Below are 18,414 nucleotides of genomic sequence, written 5' to 3'. Positions count from 1 at the left end.
GTAATGTTTTAATTTAATTGGAAAATCCATAATTTAGTTGCCACACAGCCTGGCTTATGGTGAACATTCAATTTTAAGTATTATTGTTATTTCTGATATCATTATTCCTTACAGCACTGAGTTGTTGAAAATAGACTCTGAGTTTGAATGTCGTCTGTAATAATTATTTGTGTGGGCTAGTTGCATATACTTTTTGACTTCCTTTCATCTCCTACAACATCCATTCAGAGATTGTTAGAGCTACTAAAGACTGTAGGTCAAATAGTCAAAGCAGTTCAGGCTATAGTTAGGACAATGAAATGAAGAGATTTTAGCCCAGATTAATACAAAACATATGGGAAAAATCTAGAAAAGCCCACATGTACATAGACTCCTATTCCAGTGATATTTCTAGGATGCTGTGTTGCCTCATTTACCCTATGCTCTTGTGTTTTTCTCTTTGGAGTCTTTTTACTGCTGCAGAAAAGAGACTGGAGAAATAAAAAGTTGTTGAAAGCAATCAAGCTGTGCAACCAATGCCCAGGAAGTTTGATCAAAACAGATGAGAGTAAATCAAGCAGTAAAGCTAAGTTAAATAAGACATAGGCAGGAAGCTATTAATAGGCTCCTTTAGTCAGTTTAGCAGTTCTTACTACAAAGAAAACAAAACAAATATAGGGTGAATACAAATAAAGAAGAATAAACATTCTGGAAGAAATACATGTCTAAGGCAAATAGTTTTTAAAAACTACTCTAGGAGTTCCCGTCGTGGCGCAGTGGTTAACGAATCCAACTAGGAACCATGAGGTTGCGGGTTTGGTCCCTGCCCTTGCTCAGTGGGTTAATGATCTAGCATTGCCCGTGAGCTGTGGTGTAGGTTGCAGACGCGGCTCAGATCCCGCGTTGCTGTGGCTCTGGCATAGGCTGGCAGCTACAGCTCCGATTAGACCCCTAGCCTGGGAACCTCTATATGCCACGGGAGCGGCCCAAGAAATAGCAAAAAAGACAAAAAAAACTCTTTAAAGAAGGGTTAAAACACAACATTATAACTTGAAAACCCACAATAATATTTACAAATGGATTGCTGAAAATTTGTCAGCAAGCAAAAATGTATCCTTTGCATCATAAAGAAAATGAATTGCATAAATAATGAATGCAACTCAATGCATGTACCATTACTTAATGAATGTGTTGCTGTAAACTATTGACTTAAAGCATAAAAAGAATGAAATTTAAATATTTAAAATACAGAACATAGTATATTTAATGATACATTGATTTTAAGAGGAATAATGTGAACTAGTCAGAATGATTGTATAAATCGATATAATAGAAATTTCACTGAACTATGTTCATTTTATTTAAATTTTCTTTACTTTTTTTAGGGCTGCACGGAGATTCCCAGGTTAGGAGTCAAATCAGAGCTGTAGCTGAGGCCTGCACCGCTGAGCCACAACAAGAACTCTCACTATGTACATTTTAGATGACAGATTTTCATTTTTTCCTAAAGTTAGAAAATTAGCACCTTGGCTTTGTTTTTCAAGAAACAAAATTAATTTTTAAAGCTATTATTACAAAACTAAGAAAATAGGAGTTCCCATTGTGGCTTAGTGGATCAAGAACCCAACTAGTATCCATGAGGATGTGGGTTCGATCCCTGGCCTTTCTCAATGGGTTAAAGCATTTGGCATTGTCTTGACCTGTGGCGCAGGTCGCAGTCATGGCTTGGATCTGATGTAGTCGGTGGCTATGGTGTAGGCCAGCAGCTGCAGCTGTAATCTGACCCCTAGCCTGGGAACTTCCATATGCCACAAGCGCAGCCTTAAAAAGAAAAAAAATATATATATGACTTCCCATGGTGTGCAGCGGAAAAGAATTGGACTAGGAACCATATTGTTGTGGGTTCAATCCCTGGCCTCATTCAGTAGATTAAGGATCTGGCATTGATTTGAGCTGTGGTTTAGGTAATAGACGCGGCTCAGATCCTGGGTTGCTGGTGCTATGGGGTATGCTGGAGACTGCAGTTCCCATTCGACCCCTAGACTGGGAACCTCCATATGTTAGGGGTGCAGCCCTAAAAAAAAAGAAAACCCCAAAAAAGAAAAAATATAATAATACAACTAAAAAAATACATTTCAGGTAATCAAGAATTAGGGTATATATGTATAGGCAAATAAATCTTATAATTACAGCCATTAGTTATAGACACCAAGTGTGATTAGCCAAGAAATTTCTAGTGCAGATAATAGTAAGCTTTTATATTAAATAAACCTGTTTAAAAGAAAGAGGAAGTATCAACATATACAGGGTATTGATTTGGTTTTCTGGTATTCAAAATTGTGTATTTGTTATAAAATGTTTTTAATCATTTTTACTCTAAAACTCTGTCCATGCTGTTAGGATTCCTGTGGATGGTACATCAAGGCTAAGACGTTGGCAGTCACATGATAAGCGCTTAATCATGCAGTTGCTTTGGAGATTATTTTTTTTACTTTTTTTTTTTAAATTCAGTGTTTATTTCTAGGCTTTTTGAGGTATAATTGATAGATAACATTTTGTAGGTTTATGGAAGATAATATGATGACTTGATACAAAACATATTGTAAAATGATTACCATAATGACATATCTGTCATCTCACATAATTATCCCTTTTTGCTGCAGTGAGTACATTTAAGATCTACTCTCATAGCAAAATTCATGTGTACAATATTGAATTAACTTTTGTCACCACACCGAATGCAATAACTTTTATCTTATAACCTGAAGTTTGTACACTTTGACCAACATCTCCTATTTCCTTTGCCCTCCATTCTTGGCAACCATCAATCCACTTTCTATTTTTATAAGTTTAGCTCTTTAAGATTCCATATACTAGTGAAAACACACAGTATTTATCTTTCTCTGTCTGATTGATTTCACTTACTACAAAACCTTCAGGTTTCAGCAGTGCTTTCACAAATGGCAGGATTTTCTTCTTTGTATAGTTTCTTTTATTTGGGATATGTATACAAACAGATATATATGCATATATATTCCATTTTTGTAAGCTATTTATCCATCAATGGACACTTAAGTTGTCTGTGTTTTGGTGGTGTTAATAATGCTACAATGAATACATGAATAGGTGTGATATTTATTTGCATTTCTTTGATGATTAGTGGCATCCTTACAACTATCTGTTGGCAATTTGCATGTCTTTGTTATAAATATTCTATTTAGATCATTTGCCTATTTTTTTTGTCTTTTTCTTAGGGCCACACCCACAGCATATGGAGCTTCTCAGCCTAGGGGTCAAATCGGAGCTGCAGCCGCCAGTCTATGCCAGAGCCACAGCAATGCAGGATCTGAGCCACATCTGCAACCTACACCACAGCTTACAGCAACACCACATCCTTAAACCACTGGCTGAGGCCAGGGATCAAACCCACATCTTCATAGATGCTAGTCAGGTTCCTTAACCACTGAGCCACAATGGGAATGCGTTCATTTGCCTTTTTTTAACTGAATTATTTGAGGGCTATTTTTTGCTATTGAGTTACAGGAATTCCCTATATATTTTGGATATTAATCTCTGACTAGATATATGGTTTGTAAATACTTTTACCATTCTGTTGGTTGTGCTCTCATATTTTTTTTTCTTTTCAGAAGCTTTTTGGTTTGATGTGTTTCCACTTGTTTAATTTTAATTTTGATGCCTATGATTTTGGTGCCATATCCTAAAAAATCATTGCCAGGACTGATATCAAGGAGCTTCTCTCTATGTTTCCATCTAGGAGTCTTATAGTTTGAGGTCTTAGGTTTATATATATAATTCAGTTTTAGTTAATTACTTGTCTATTTATTTGTCTCTTTAGGGCTGCACCTGCACTATATGTAAGTTCCCAAGCTAGGTGTCAAATTGGAGCTATAGCTGATGGTCTATACCACAGATCCAAGTTGCATCTGTGACCTGCACCATAGCTCATGGCAATGCTGGATCCTTAACCAACTGAGTAAGGCCAGGGATAGAACCTATGTCCTCACAGATACTAGTTGTGTTCGTTACTGCTGAGCCACAACAAAAACTAGTTAATTTTTTAGAGTGGTGTAAGACAGAGTTCCAGTTTCACTCTTTTTTATTTGAAAATCCACTTATCCCCATGTTGTTTATTGAAGAGTCTATCCTTTACTTCTTGAGTATTCTTGGCTCCCTTTTCAAATATTAGCTGACTGTATATGCATGGATTTACTTTTGGACTTTTGATTATTTTCCCATTGATCTATGTATATGTTTTTATGCCAGAACCATACTCTTTTGATTATTATAGCTTTGTAATACATTTGAAATAAGGAAGCATTGTGCCCCTAGGATCCTTTCAAGATTGCTTTGGCTGCTTTTTGTTTATTTGTTTATTTGTTTCATATGAATATTAGGATTATCTTTTCTACTTTTTGCCATTAGGATAATGAAAGAGATTGCACTGAATGTATAAATGGATTTGTGTAGCATGTATATTTAACAATATCAGTTCTTCTGATCCATGAATATCAATTATCTTTCTATTTATTTCAATGTCCTTTAATCTTTCACCAATGTCATGGTTTTCAATGTATAGTTATTTTACTCACCATTAATTTATTCCTAAGTATTTACTGTTCTTTTGCAATCGTGAGAGATTGTTTTCTTTATTTCTTTTTCTTTTTCTTTTTCTATAGAATTATTTAATGCACGCTGACAGTAAAATGAATCAGCTTCTAAAGTTAAGACAAATCAGATGGGAGAGTCCTTATTTTATTGCTGTTTCCAAATATGTAGTCAACTGAGTCACTGAGATAAGAAATAAGTTTGGGTACTTTAACTTAGTGCAACTGTTCAGTTTCCCAAGGCAAAGAGCATGGTAGATTATATTTTACAAAAACAGCTTCAGCAGTATTTCTGGTCCCACGTGCTTTTCCAGAACAATGTCACTCCTTTATGAAGAGGTTCCATCTTTAGGATCTTTAGCTGCCTTTTCCTTTTTTTCAATGTGGATTTTTTTTAAGCTTTATTGAATTATAGTTGAATTACAAGGTTGTGATAATTTCTGCTGTACAGCAAAGTGATTCAGAAATATATATGTGTTTATATATGTGTATGTATACATAGATTGTGTGTGTCTGTGTATATATATATATACACATATACATTATTTTTCAGATTCTTTTCTGAATACTGGATAGAGTTCCCTGTGCTATATAGCAGCTCCATTCATTTCATATACCACGGTGCGCATATGCCAATCCCAAACCCTTCCCTCTACCTGCCTCCTTTGGTAACCATAAGTTTTTTTCAAAGTTTATGAGTCTCTTTCTATACTCCAAGTAAGTTTAATTTGTATCTTTTTGTCCTTTAGATTCCACATATAAGTGATATCATATGATGTTTTTATTTCTCAGTTTGACTTATTTCACTTAATATGATAATCTCTAGGTCCATCCATGATAATGCAAATAACATTATTTTGTTTTTTTCACTGCTAATGTATGGAAGCCCTATTGTTATTATATGTTGATTTTATATTCTGTGGGGTTTTTTTTTAATTTTCTATTAGTTCTAAAATTTTTAGTGGAGTCTTTAGGATTTTATGTACAACAAAGAAAACAGCAGAGTTAAGGAAATGAATCCTGTCCAAATTTTATGCCAAGATATTATCTTGGAGAATTCTGCTGAAGTGTTTAAAAAAATTAATCATCCCCATACTATGCAAATGATTTTGATGCACAGAAAATGGTGAAAAACTCTGAGGGGACTTAGTGGTGAGTTCACGACAGGACATGTCTGGACCATGAGTCCCCAGAACAGAGTCATACAGGTAAGTTCCATATATTTAGATGATCAATACTAACATTGAATTAGCATCTTGCCTTAGTGAATATATTCTATATAGAGGTGCAGTTCCCAGGAAAAAGCCTATTAGATGCTGCTCTCTTATATTTTTGTGATAAAAAATTGGTAAGTAAACAGCTTCAGTGAAACTAACTGCTTTTCAGTGAAAGTTATTGACCTCTACATCCACATTCCCAATGGCTGAATTATTTTTGAAATATTTAACAGAATGTGAAAATAATCCCCAGTTATCCATCAAGACCAACAATGACTGCCAGACTCTAGGTGATCTATAGATTAAGTAATAAACCCATAGATCAGAGAGTTCATGTGGAGGTTATTTCCAGACTCCAAATCTCTAAAGGAACATGACCATAGTTATAAATAAGATTAAATATATATAGCAATGTGAATGTATTCAGAGATCAGTTATTACATTAAGTATCTGAATGAGTCAACCTAAACCCCACTAGCTGCAAGTGGCTATTGAGCATTTGAAATGCAGCTAGTCTGCATTAGGATATATAATGATTTAAAACATACACCTTATTTTCAGGCTTACCATAAAAAAGAAAGAGAAAGAAAAAGAAAGGAAGAGAGGGAGGGAGAGGGGAAGAAAGGGAGGATGAAGAAGGATATAAAGACTATTTCAGTGATAGTTTATATATTGATTACATATTAAAATAGCAGTATTTTAGCTATAACAGTTCAGACAAAGTCTATTGTTAAAATTAACTTCACCTATTTACTTTTTTTTCAATAGTTATTTCCCCAATACAATTTTTTTTCTACTGTACAGTATGGTGACCCAGTTACACATACATATACACATTCTATTTTCTCACACTATCATGCTCCATCATAAGTGACTAGACATAGTTCCCAGTGCTACACAGCACGATCTCATTGCTAATCCATTCCAAAGGCAATCGTTTGTATCTATTAACTCCAAGTTCCCCAACCACCCTACTCCCTCCTCCTCCCCCTTGGCAACCACAAGTCTATTCCGCAAGTCCATGATTTTCTATTGTGTGGAAAGGTTCATTTGCACCTTATATCCCTGATATAAGTGATATCATATGATATTTGTATTTCTCTTTCTGACTTACTTCACTCAGTATGAAACTAGAACACATCCTCACACCATGCATGAAAATAAAATAAAAATGGCTTAAAACTTAAATATAAGACAAGACACCATCAAAATCCTGGAAGAGAACATAGGCAAAACATTCTCTGACATCAACCTTATGAATATTTCCTCAGGTCATTCTCCCAAAGCAACAGAAATAAGAGCAAAAATAAACCAGTGGGACCTAATCAAACTTGAAAAGCTTTTGCACAGCAAAGAAAACCAAAAAGAAAACAAAAAGATAATTTACAGAATGGGAGAAAATAGTTTAAAATGATGCACCTATTTACTTTTTAGTCAAATAAAAATGACATAAGTGACTTTCAATGTATTTCTACTGGACAGCAGAGACTTAGAGGCATTTGTCTCTAAATCAGAGATTTCCTCAGGGTTTGTCAAGTTTATCTAGCTTCTCTGCCCCCTCATCCACATCTGGTCTATGTATCCTAAATAGACTATCTTTTTAAGATTATATCTCTACTCAGATATTCAACATTAATTCTCAGGGGGTATATTGTTAGTTAAGCCAATAGAGTATGATTCATGTCAACTTTAAGCAACAACTATTTTATACCCCAGTGATAAAGTACAAATCAAACAAAATTCCAACTTAAGACTATAGAGAAAATTCAGTTAAAATCATTTTTTGAAAAAATTCTTAAAATACTAGCAAATACAATTGTGTCATATGACAAAAAAAACTATATAATATTTTCAAGTAATATTTCTATCACATTGGAAAAATGATTTTTATTAGGAAATATATTACAATTATGAAAATAATAAAAGTATTTAGTTTTATCATATTGTTAGTTATGAGAAAAATACAAAATTCAATGTATATTTCCTGATAAAGCTATAAAAATTAGAAATACATTACTTTCTTAGATAATAAAGATAATAAGCTTTATCTTAAAAAATGGTTCTAACATAATGGAAGTTGAAAAAATAGAAAATAAATGCAACAGAAATATTTTAGGATAAATAAATATTCAATAGCCGCTATATACAATTTTAATATAGAAATAACAATAGCTATCCTAAATTTTGACAATAACTCTTTCCATTCCTAAAAATAACAAAAATTTAATATATCAGAAAGATTTAAGGAGAAATGTAAGAAAGTTTGGGTGAAACTAAGGATAAAAATTAAAAAAAATTTCCCAAGGGCTACATGTAAATATTTTCAATAAATAGAATATCAGATCTACTTATGAGTGGAAATATAGTGGAAACATATAAATTCTTTCCACAATATTTTGTAGGTTGATGGAAAATGTAATAAAAAATCCTTTAAAAAATGTTTAACCTGATTCTAAATTTCCTCTGGCAGAATAAATGCAGAAGACTATAAGAAATAAAGGTGCTATTGTAAGGAATTAAGCAGAGATTGTTCTTACTAGACATCAAAACACAAAGCCCCAGTAGTAAATTGGGTTTCTCTGGCAGATATAACTATTTTTCCTTCCAAACTTATTCTCTGACTCTTCATTAGCACTAGGAATTTTACTTAGGTACACCATTGTTCAGCTTAATTTGCATTTCACTTATCCTGTGGCTAGACTTCTCTCCTTGATTAGATGTGTCCAGTGAGTCTCAAGCAGAAGTGAAATGTAAAATTTCTGGGTTGTGCTCTTAAAAGGCCAGAATCTGAGCAGCTCTTCTTTTAAATAGTTGTCTTTCAATATGGAGCCGTTTACTAGGATGGCAGAGTAATAAAATAAGGAGCCTTCATATTCAGTATCATAGAGATGTCGTATCAGCTCTTAGATACTTATGCAAGGATTACTATATGAGAGAGCAAAACATCTCTCTTTTTAAAAAAATCACTATTACTTGGCCTTTATAACTTTGAAATAGGTTGAAGTTCTCATTGTGGTACAGAAGAAATGAATCTGGCTAGTATCTATGAGGATGTAGGTTTGATCCCTAGCCTCGCTAAGTGGGTCTTAGATCTGGCATAGCCCTGAGCTGTGGTATAGGTGACAGATACAGTTCGTATCTTGTGTTGCTGTGGCTGTGGCTTAGACCAGCTGCTGTAGCTCCAGTTTGACCCCTAGCCTGGGAACCTCCATATGATGCAGGTACAGCTCTAAAAAGCAATAAATAAATAAATGAATGAATAAATAAATAAATAAATAAATAAGAACTAGGTTAACTCAGAAGTTTAGTATATGATAAGACAGCCACAGACAAGTGGAGTAAGATGATTATTATATGAGACGGCGTATTTAAAATACGCTATTTGCTAAACAAGGAAGTTGCGTCCATATATCATAGCATAAACCAACTAAATTCAGATAGTTCAAAAGTTAAAACATAAAACAAGCAAGATAAAAGACAGTAAATATTCTTCATCTATCAAGAAAGGAAGAGGAGTTTAAATTTTAAATACATTAATATATATAAAAATTAAAATTTGTTATTAAAAATCATATGCAAAATAGAGACAGAGAAAATATAAATGTCCCAGCAATTATTATCTTTGCAGTATATAAATAGATGCACATGTTATTAAAACTCACATAAAAGGAGTCAAAATCCCTCTATAACCATCAATAGATATAAAAATCACCATTTGCAATAATTTCAAAAACATACCTTGGCCATTCTTCTATAATCTTTCTTTGGGAATAAAAATATAGTTCACATTAAGGATTATATAAAAGTATTGTTTGAACAGAAAGGAAAAGACAATTCTGGTTTTATAATTACCCAGATAACATGAAAATGGCATATCAGAAAACTAAAAAAAAAAATACAATACTAGAAATAGAACCTTAAAAGTGTTCACATTTTCAGAAAAAAAAGACAAAATGGTAATTGAGTGCTGTCTGCTGCATAAAATATATGATTTATTTTTATACAAATAAAATTGACATTCTATGTACTGCATTTTATCATTTATCATTTAGTATTCCTCTGGTTGTTTTTTAATTCCCTCATATATTAAAAATATCAACTGCATAGAAGAATATCATTATTTTCCCACCAGTGTATTAAGAGAATTCATATTTAAGCTAGGTCAATAAAGATTGTAAAATAACTTGTGCCAGAGTTATAGAATAGGAAAGCTTACCTGACTGTAGGACATTTTTTTCTATTAATATTGTCTTAAAAACAGGATATAGCTGAAGTTAATGCATTTCTAAAGTTGATATTGAAATTTTATGTTCATAATATCAGTAGCAAAATTATTCTTTGAGTAAAGTGATCAATATATTTCCAATAGGGACTTCCTGTCTTAGTGCAGTGGAAACAAATCCAACTAGGAATGAGATTGAGGGTTCGGTCCCTGGCCTCGTTCAGTGGGTTAAGGATCTGGTGTTGTGGTGAGCTGTGGTGTAGGTCGCAGATGTGGCTCGGATCTGGCATTGCTGTGGCTCTGGCGTAGGCTGGCGGCTGTGGCTCCGATTCAACCCCCAGCCTCCACATGCCCTAAAAAAAAAGAAAGAAAGAAAGAAAGAAGAAAAAAGAAAAAATATATATGCATATATATATATATATATATTTCCAATAGAAAATATTTATGAAATGTCCAATGTCTTATACGCTTCAAGATCACTGTGTGGAAAAACGTTCTTTCTAACCTTAAAGCCAAACGAGAATGAATTTTATTGCTTTTAAAAAGGGACAAACAGGGTGTGCCCATTGTGGCACAGTGGTAACAAACCCAACTAATATCCATGAGGATGCAGTTTTAATCCCTGGCCTCACTCAATGGGTTCAGGATCCCACATTTCTGGGTCTGTGGTTTAGGCCTGAAGATGTAACTCTGATTCAACCGCTAGCCTGGGAACTTCCATGTGCCACAGGTGTGGCTCTAAAATAAGCAATAAATAAATAATTAATATAGTTTTTAAAGGTATAATTAAAAGAGACAAAAAATCAAAATATAATCAGAGAAGAGCAGTTTGTTTTCACTTGAAACAGATAACTAAATCAGACAAATGTTATAATTCAAGTTAGAGATTCATATATTAACACTCTTTTTAAGCAATATCTACTCCCACTCAATTGTATTTGACGAATAAATAGATGACTGAGGAAGTTCAGGAAGGAATAAGAGGTGCACAGTGGAGAAGAAAGACTGGGATTATTTTAACATCATCAGAACACTGAGAAAAGTAGAGAATTTGGCTCTATTTTTAACACTAGTAACTAGTAACTCTAGCAACTAGCCAGAGGGTGTTCTCTATGCTTTTTAGTGAGGAGGTATGGAGGTCTTGTAGAAGTAGGCAGAACCTTTTACCATTAACTTATAATGTTTTCTCGAAGGCATATAGATGAGTAACATTTTGCATCAGAACATCTCATCACTTACTGCTTGGGGGAAACCTTTTGCATTAATACAAAACATAATGTAAGTTTACTTTAGGGAGTTTCCTGGTGACCTAGTGGTTAATTGATCTGGTGCTGTAACGGCTGTGGTTTTGGTTAGTGCTGTGGTGTGGGTTTGATCCCTGACCCAGGCATTTCCACATGCCATGTTCATGGGCAAAACCAAAATTTAAAGTAAATTTCAAGCTTTATAGGATTGTCAGATGGGTAATCTGAGGACATTAATAATTCAAGAAAATATAATGACTTGGTCCAAAATTGCTTTTAAAATTACATACTTCTTGAAAAATTCTGAGTAACAAATAAATCTAGGTCAGTGTTCATTAGCAAACATTTTCTTGTATCATGCTGGTGTTGATTTCCTTGAGCATTATTCTACTAATTAGCAGCATTTCCACCTCAATGTTAATGATGTATAGAAAAATACATACATTGTTTTCTTGTCAGAAATACATTACCTATTATTTAACTTCAGCTAGTTATTTCCACTAACCAGTCTTACAAAAATCTGATATAATTTTCATTTACATACAGACTTATAAGAGCAGTTCTTAAATATTCTCCAAGGCCATAATATCAGTATAGTATCCAAACAAATGACTAAAGTTAGATAAATTAATACAAATAAAAAAATCAAACAATAACAAAATAACTCCAGGTCTCCTTTGGGACTCATTTACCCCTACTTCTTATCTTTTAGATAGGGTTTATACCCCATCTGTCTTTTCTTTCTTAAAATACAAATCTATAATGACCAAAAAAAAAAGATATTTTGCAATTAAAATAGTGCTGACTCTATAGCAAATAATTTATACTTCTTAACTATCAAATTATCTTGAGTAAGTAATTACTTGTTATATGCTTATTTCATCCATTAATATAGACTATAAAGGACTATATTGTTCCATATCACTAGAATATCTAAAGAGTGATGGATTTTATTAATTATCCTATATATGTTAATAAGATACAATACTCAGGATAGCAAAATCAAAATGGAAAATTAGTCAATATAAAAAAATGGAAAATTAGTCAATAGAAAAAAAAAAAGAACTATTATTTACCAGGCATAGAAAAAGGATCAAAAGTTTTAGCACATATTTTCAGGGAATATTTCATTAAATTCTCACAACCTCCCAATTAAATTAATCCACCAATATGTGGAGAATAAATATCTTGTCCATTATCACATAGCCAACACAAAGTAGAGCTGAGATTCAAACCTGCATTGATCAAAGTTCATACCCTCTATTCAATTATATATATATATACAGGAGAAATATCTATTTCCAAATGTATATGGAAATAGATACCAAATAAAGTACTTAAATCCTAAATAATAAATTAAATATAACATGTATGGCTAATAGTTTTTTTTAAAAGTTCTGCACTATTAAATTTATTTTGTAGGGAATTGAGTCTCATATAGACTCATAAGCACATAATTTAATTTTACCTTTAACTCATTATTTATATGTACTCAATTCTATTTTTTTAAGTTTCTTATTTGCTATAAAGAACTGTTATAAAATTCAGTCTTCTTAGATTGATAAGCACATTTCTTTTCACCTTCATTCAATGTTTGGATTACTAAGTCTTTACCACGTTCCATACAAATGTTATGATTTTTAATGGAAAAATTCTAGCTACATTTTGTTCCATTTAATTTATTATAGGCTAAGAAGGAATTTAACAACAATGGGAAAGGACATGATCTGTACATCTTTAAGTATCTTTGTGTGTCAAGTGTCCTTATTAAGAGTACTTGGCCTTATGCTCTGCTGCACCATGGGATCTGATAAATAGGATTCCATGAAAGCCATGGGAAGCCTACAATACAGACCACTTAAAAAAAAAAAAGTTCAGAGTGTCTCAAATCTCAGAAGCCAAAGCTTGGCTTAGGTATATCCATGACTGAGTATTCTAATGCACTTCATAAAACCACAGATTTTAGCATATTTTATAAATAATCAAATGGTTTTTCTCTGATGATACACACCAAATATAACATTTTATTGGATTAAGTAGTATGTATATCAAAAAATAATCTGAAAACCAAAGGATAGGCTTTGTGTGCAATAAATAGTCATTTTTTTCATGTAAAAGTCTTCAAAGGCAAACGTATATGTTAAATTTTAGATCGGGCAAGAGGTTACTTTTTTATGAGAAAATATTATTTTATATGCCCTGGGCATATTTTTTAACTTCAACAACATATATTACTACATTAACTTTCCTTAAAGTTACTCATGCATATGTAACAAATACATTGAACAAAATAAGACAAAATATTCTAGGAAATATATCATGCAATTATATAGTTTATCTCATTTTTAAATACAACTAAGTAAAGATAATTATATCATATTTAGTTTATATTCATTTAATGAGACAAACACCCGTCCATAAGAAATATATAGATAATTATTTGTCATTACACTAAATCATTAGAGATTATCACATCTCTCATCATGACTGTAACCTTGGAAATTGAATTATGGGCTTAAACTAAATTACAAAAATCTTCATCAACTAAGATTAAATGAGAGAAGAACAGAGAGTTTCAACCACTGTGAAGTGAGTTTATTCACCTAATATTTTAATTAAAAATTTGAAAAGCTACATGATAAGCCTAATAACACTCAGAAGCTACTGCCCAACCCCACAGATACTTGATATTTGTGAAAGCATTTCCACGTTGTCTGTTAACATAGCAGCTTCCATCATTAGTACTTGCACGTGACTTTTGAGTAATTCAAATGTTGGATTTTTGGGTGGGTAAGTTGGACATAACTAAATGAGAAGTCATGGAACCAAAAGGTAAAAAGAGGTCTCAAATTTCCCTACATCATAAGAAACAAAAAGACCCTTTTAAGCATTTATCAATAAATTGTTTTGGCCCTCATCCTGTGACAAAAATGGTAGATTCACATACTATTAATTATATTTATTGATAAATTAATTATATTTATTTTATTAATGGTAAATATCTAAGGAAAATACCCATACTTAGTGAGATTCAGAGTTAAAAAGAGGATCCTAATTTATATTTTTAGTTTTTTTTATCATTTTGATTTTTCTTAAACAATTTCAGCTAGAGATTATATTCCAAGAATACAAGAAGACTTATCTCTGTTTTTATTATAATTTTATTTGTATTATCAGTGTTAGTTTCTAGTGTTATATTCACTGAAAAAATTTATGACAGAATTTTTTATAATCACTAGTAAATTTTATGAAATACTTAGCTTCATAATAATTATATGGCCCTGGAGGGAGTGACCAAGATGGAGGAGAAGGAAAATGCTGTGTTTACCTCCTACCATAAGCACACCAAAACTGTAACTACTCACAGAGCAACTGGGAGATTGACCTGAATGGGAATGACCTGAAGATAAGCATAAAATTTCTACAGCTGAAAATATAAAGGAGCCACGACAAGACAGATGTGAATATCAGAGATGTCAAGACCCATAATCTGGTTAGACCATGCATGAACAGGAAGATACTTAAAATTGCAGAGGTTTTTAGCAAGCAGCAAGAGTCTGAGCCTCACATTGGACTCCACAGCCTAGGGGTCTTGTATTGGTAAGATAAGTGCCTGGATTATTTGATCTATCAAAAGATGAATGGATAAAGAAGATGTGGTGTAAATAAATGGAATACTACTCAGCTGTAAAAAATGAAATCTTGCCATTTGGGAAAACATAAATTGGCCTAGAGAGTGTTATGCTAAGTGAAATAAGTCAACAGAGAAATACAAATACGTTTAAGTATGATTTCACTTATATGTGGAATCTAAAATAAAAAAAATTGAGCAAATATACCCAAATGGAAACAGAGTCATCGACACAGAAAACAAATAAGTGCTTGCCAAAGGGGAGATATGTGGGAAGAATAGATAAATAGGTAAGGGAGATTAAGAGATACAAATTTTCAGTTATAAAATAAATTAGTCAAGTGTATGAAATTGATAAAAATCAAAATGTAATATCTTTGTATGATGAAAAATGAAGGCAGATGTATCATGGTGAATATTTTGCAATGTGCAAAAATATTGAATCACTATATTGCACACTGGGATTAACATGGTGTTGAGGGCCAGTTACCCTCCAAAATCGAACAAAAATACTTATAGAAAAAGAGAGCAGAAAAATGTTAAGAGTAAATTCTAAGTGTTGTCATCACAAGAAAAACATTGTTTTCTTTCTTTAATATTCCATTTATATGAAGCAATAGATGTTCATTAAAGCAATTGTGGTAATCATTTCATGGTGAATATAAGTCAAATTATTGCATTGTACACTTTAAACTTATATAGTGCTATATGTCAATTCTTTCTCAATAAAACTGAAAACAGAAAGATAGGTGATAAATAGTAGTATGACACTTAGCCTATTCATGTTCCATCAGAATAAAAACAAAAACTAAAATTAAACCGTTAGCTGCCACTAATAACATACAGCTCATGAATTCCTTTAAGATACCCCATAAATAGTATTTTTTTGTGTTATTTTGAAATTTGGACCCAGGTACTCAGTATTGTGAATTGTCTTTCAAATATGAATAAAGCCTAAACTTATTTTTTAGAAAAAAAAAAATATAGACACTTAAAATTAACTGGAGTGTTCTGAAAATCCTGGGGTTTGGAGATCACTATTCTGGACCCAAGACATACTGCCACTGCTTTATCCCTTCATTTATTGATAATTCATTCATTCAACAACTATATATCTTTTATGTAACAAGCATTATTCTAGGCACTGGGCAGAAGAAATGAAAAAAAAAAAAACTAAGATAATGTTCTCTCACAGAGCATTTATTCTTGTAGGGGGTATATATATACATATGTATATATATACACACACCAAATATCAAAATCCATATATATGTGTATGTATATGTATATACACACACACCAAATATCAAAATCCACAGAGAAACTAATACAAGGAAAGGATGCTAGGAATGCGAAAGAGAGTGCTATTTACATAAGAAGGCTGTGATGACTTCATTCATCAGGTGACATCTGAGCAGATCCTGAGTCAAGGAAAAGAGGGAGTTATGTGGTTCCTTGAAAATAGTGATTACATCGAGAGGGAATAAAATGCCAAGCCCTGATTGAATTTGATATGTTCTAGGAAAATCAAGAACAGTGGTCCCACCTGCCTTTGGGAGGCACTGCACTTCAGCAGAGCAGCCACCAGCACCTTCTGACCCCCGGAAGAGTTCTGTGGCCCAGAAGCACTGGGGCAAGCTCTGCCCAGCCACGGGAAGTCTGCCTTCATCACGGTGCAGACCTGCCAGTCCTGTCTGCCCTCAGGAAGTCCTTCTTTGCTTCAGAATCACCCTGCTATCCCTGCCCACTCTCAGGAGACACCCCACTGACTCAAAGAAAGCCAGGCCACACTGCCAGCCCTCAGGAAACACTCCACAGCATTGCCAGGGCAAAGCCTGCCCAGCCGCAGGCAGTGCATCTCCACCATGAAAAAGAAAATAACAAGCAAGATGAAGAAGCTCAGAAAACATTCCCAGTTAAACCAACAGGAGAATTCACCTAAAGCAGTCAACAATGAAACAGGGATTTGTAGTCTGACAGACTAGGAGTTCAAAAGGGAGATGGTGAAAATACTGAAGGAATTAAGGGAAGATACGAACAATAATTCAGACTCACTCAGAAAGGAACTAGAAAATATAAGGAGGAGCCAAGATAAACTAGAAAATTCATTTGCAGAGATATGAACTGAGCTAAGGACAGTAAAAACCAGAATGAATAATGCAGAAGAACAAATTACTGATGTGGAAGATAGAATAATGGAAATCACCCAAACAGGACAGCAGACAGAAAACCAAATGAAAAAACATGAAAGCAATATAAGAGACCTATGGAATAATATAAAGCAGGCCAATCTATGCATAATAGGAATTCCAGAAGGAGAAGAAAAAGATAGGGGGACTGAAAATATATTTGAAGAAATTATAGCTGGAAACTTCCCACATCTAAAGGATACTGATTTCAAGATACAGGAAGCACAGAGGGCCCCAAACAAGTTGAACCCAAATAGACCCACACCAAAACACATTATAATAAAAATGGCAAAAGTTAATATTAAAGAGAGGATACTGAAGGCAGCAAGAGAAAAGCAAAGTGTCAATTATAAGGGAACCTCCATAAGGCTATCAGCTGATTTCTCTACAGAAACTCTACAGGCCAGGAGGGAATGGCAAGAGATTTTTTTTTACTTTTTTTTTGTCTTTTTGTCGTTTGAGGGCCACACCGTGGCATATGGAGGTTCCCAGGCTAGGGGGTCTAACAGTACCTGGGAACCTCCCTATGCCACTGGCATGGCCCTCAAAGGACAAAAAGACAAAAAAAAAAAGTAAAAAAAAAATCTCTTGCCATTCCCTCCTGGCCTGTAGAATTTCTGTAGAGAAGAAATATTCAACCTGGAATACTCTATCCAGCAAGAGTATCATTTAAAATAGAAGGGGAAATAAATTTTTTTCCAACAAACAAAAACTAAAAGAATATAGCAATACAAAACCCATTCTAAAAGAAATATTGGAAGGGCTTCTCTAAATCAAAAAAGAAAAAAAAAGGAACTAGGATGGAGAAAACCAAATTCAGAGAGCATTCACTCAAATAAGCCAGCAAACAGATCTAATCATGAAGATGTTTAAAATAAAACAAAATTTAAAAAAAAGGGAGACATTAAATCATAAAATGTGGGCAAGGGAAATAAGGAAATAAATAGATTTTTTTAATCTTCTTTTTTAAATTCTATTATGGGAATGAAGTGTTTGAAACTACAGGACTATCAGGTTAAAACACACAATTGTAGGAAAGGGTTAACATACTTAAAAAATAGGGCAAGCACAAATCAAAACTAAACATTACATTCACAAAAAATGAAAAGAAAAACACTCAAACAGAAAATAATTGGAGACTATCCAACCAAAAAAAGAAAGGAAGAATGGATAATTATACAATCAACTGGAAAACATGGTTTAAAATGGCAATAAATAACCATCTATCAATTATCACCTTAAATGTCAAGGGACTGAATGTGCCAATCAAAAGACACAGAGTAGAAGATTGGACAAAAAAGCAAAAA

Source organism: Sus scrofa, chromosome 4 (assembly GCF_000003025.6).
Source record: "Sus scrofa isolate TJ Tabasco breed Duroc chromosome 4, Sscrofa11.1, whole genome shotgun sequence".
NCBI lineage: Eukaryota > Metazoa > Chordata > Mammalia > Artiodactyla > Suidae > Sus > Sus scrofa.
The sequence above is the reverse complement of the archived record's forward strand: the minus strand, read 5'-3'. Positions refer to the sequence as shown.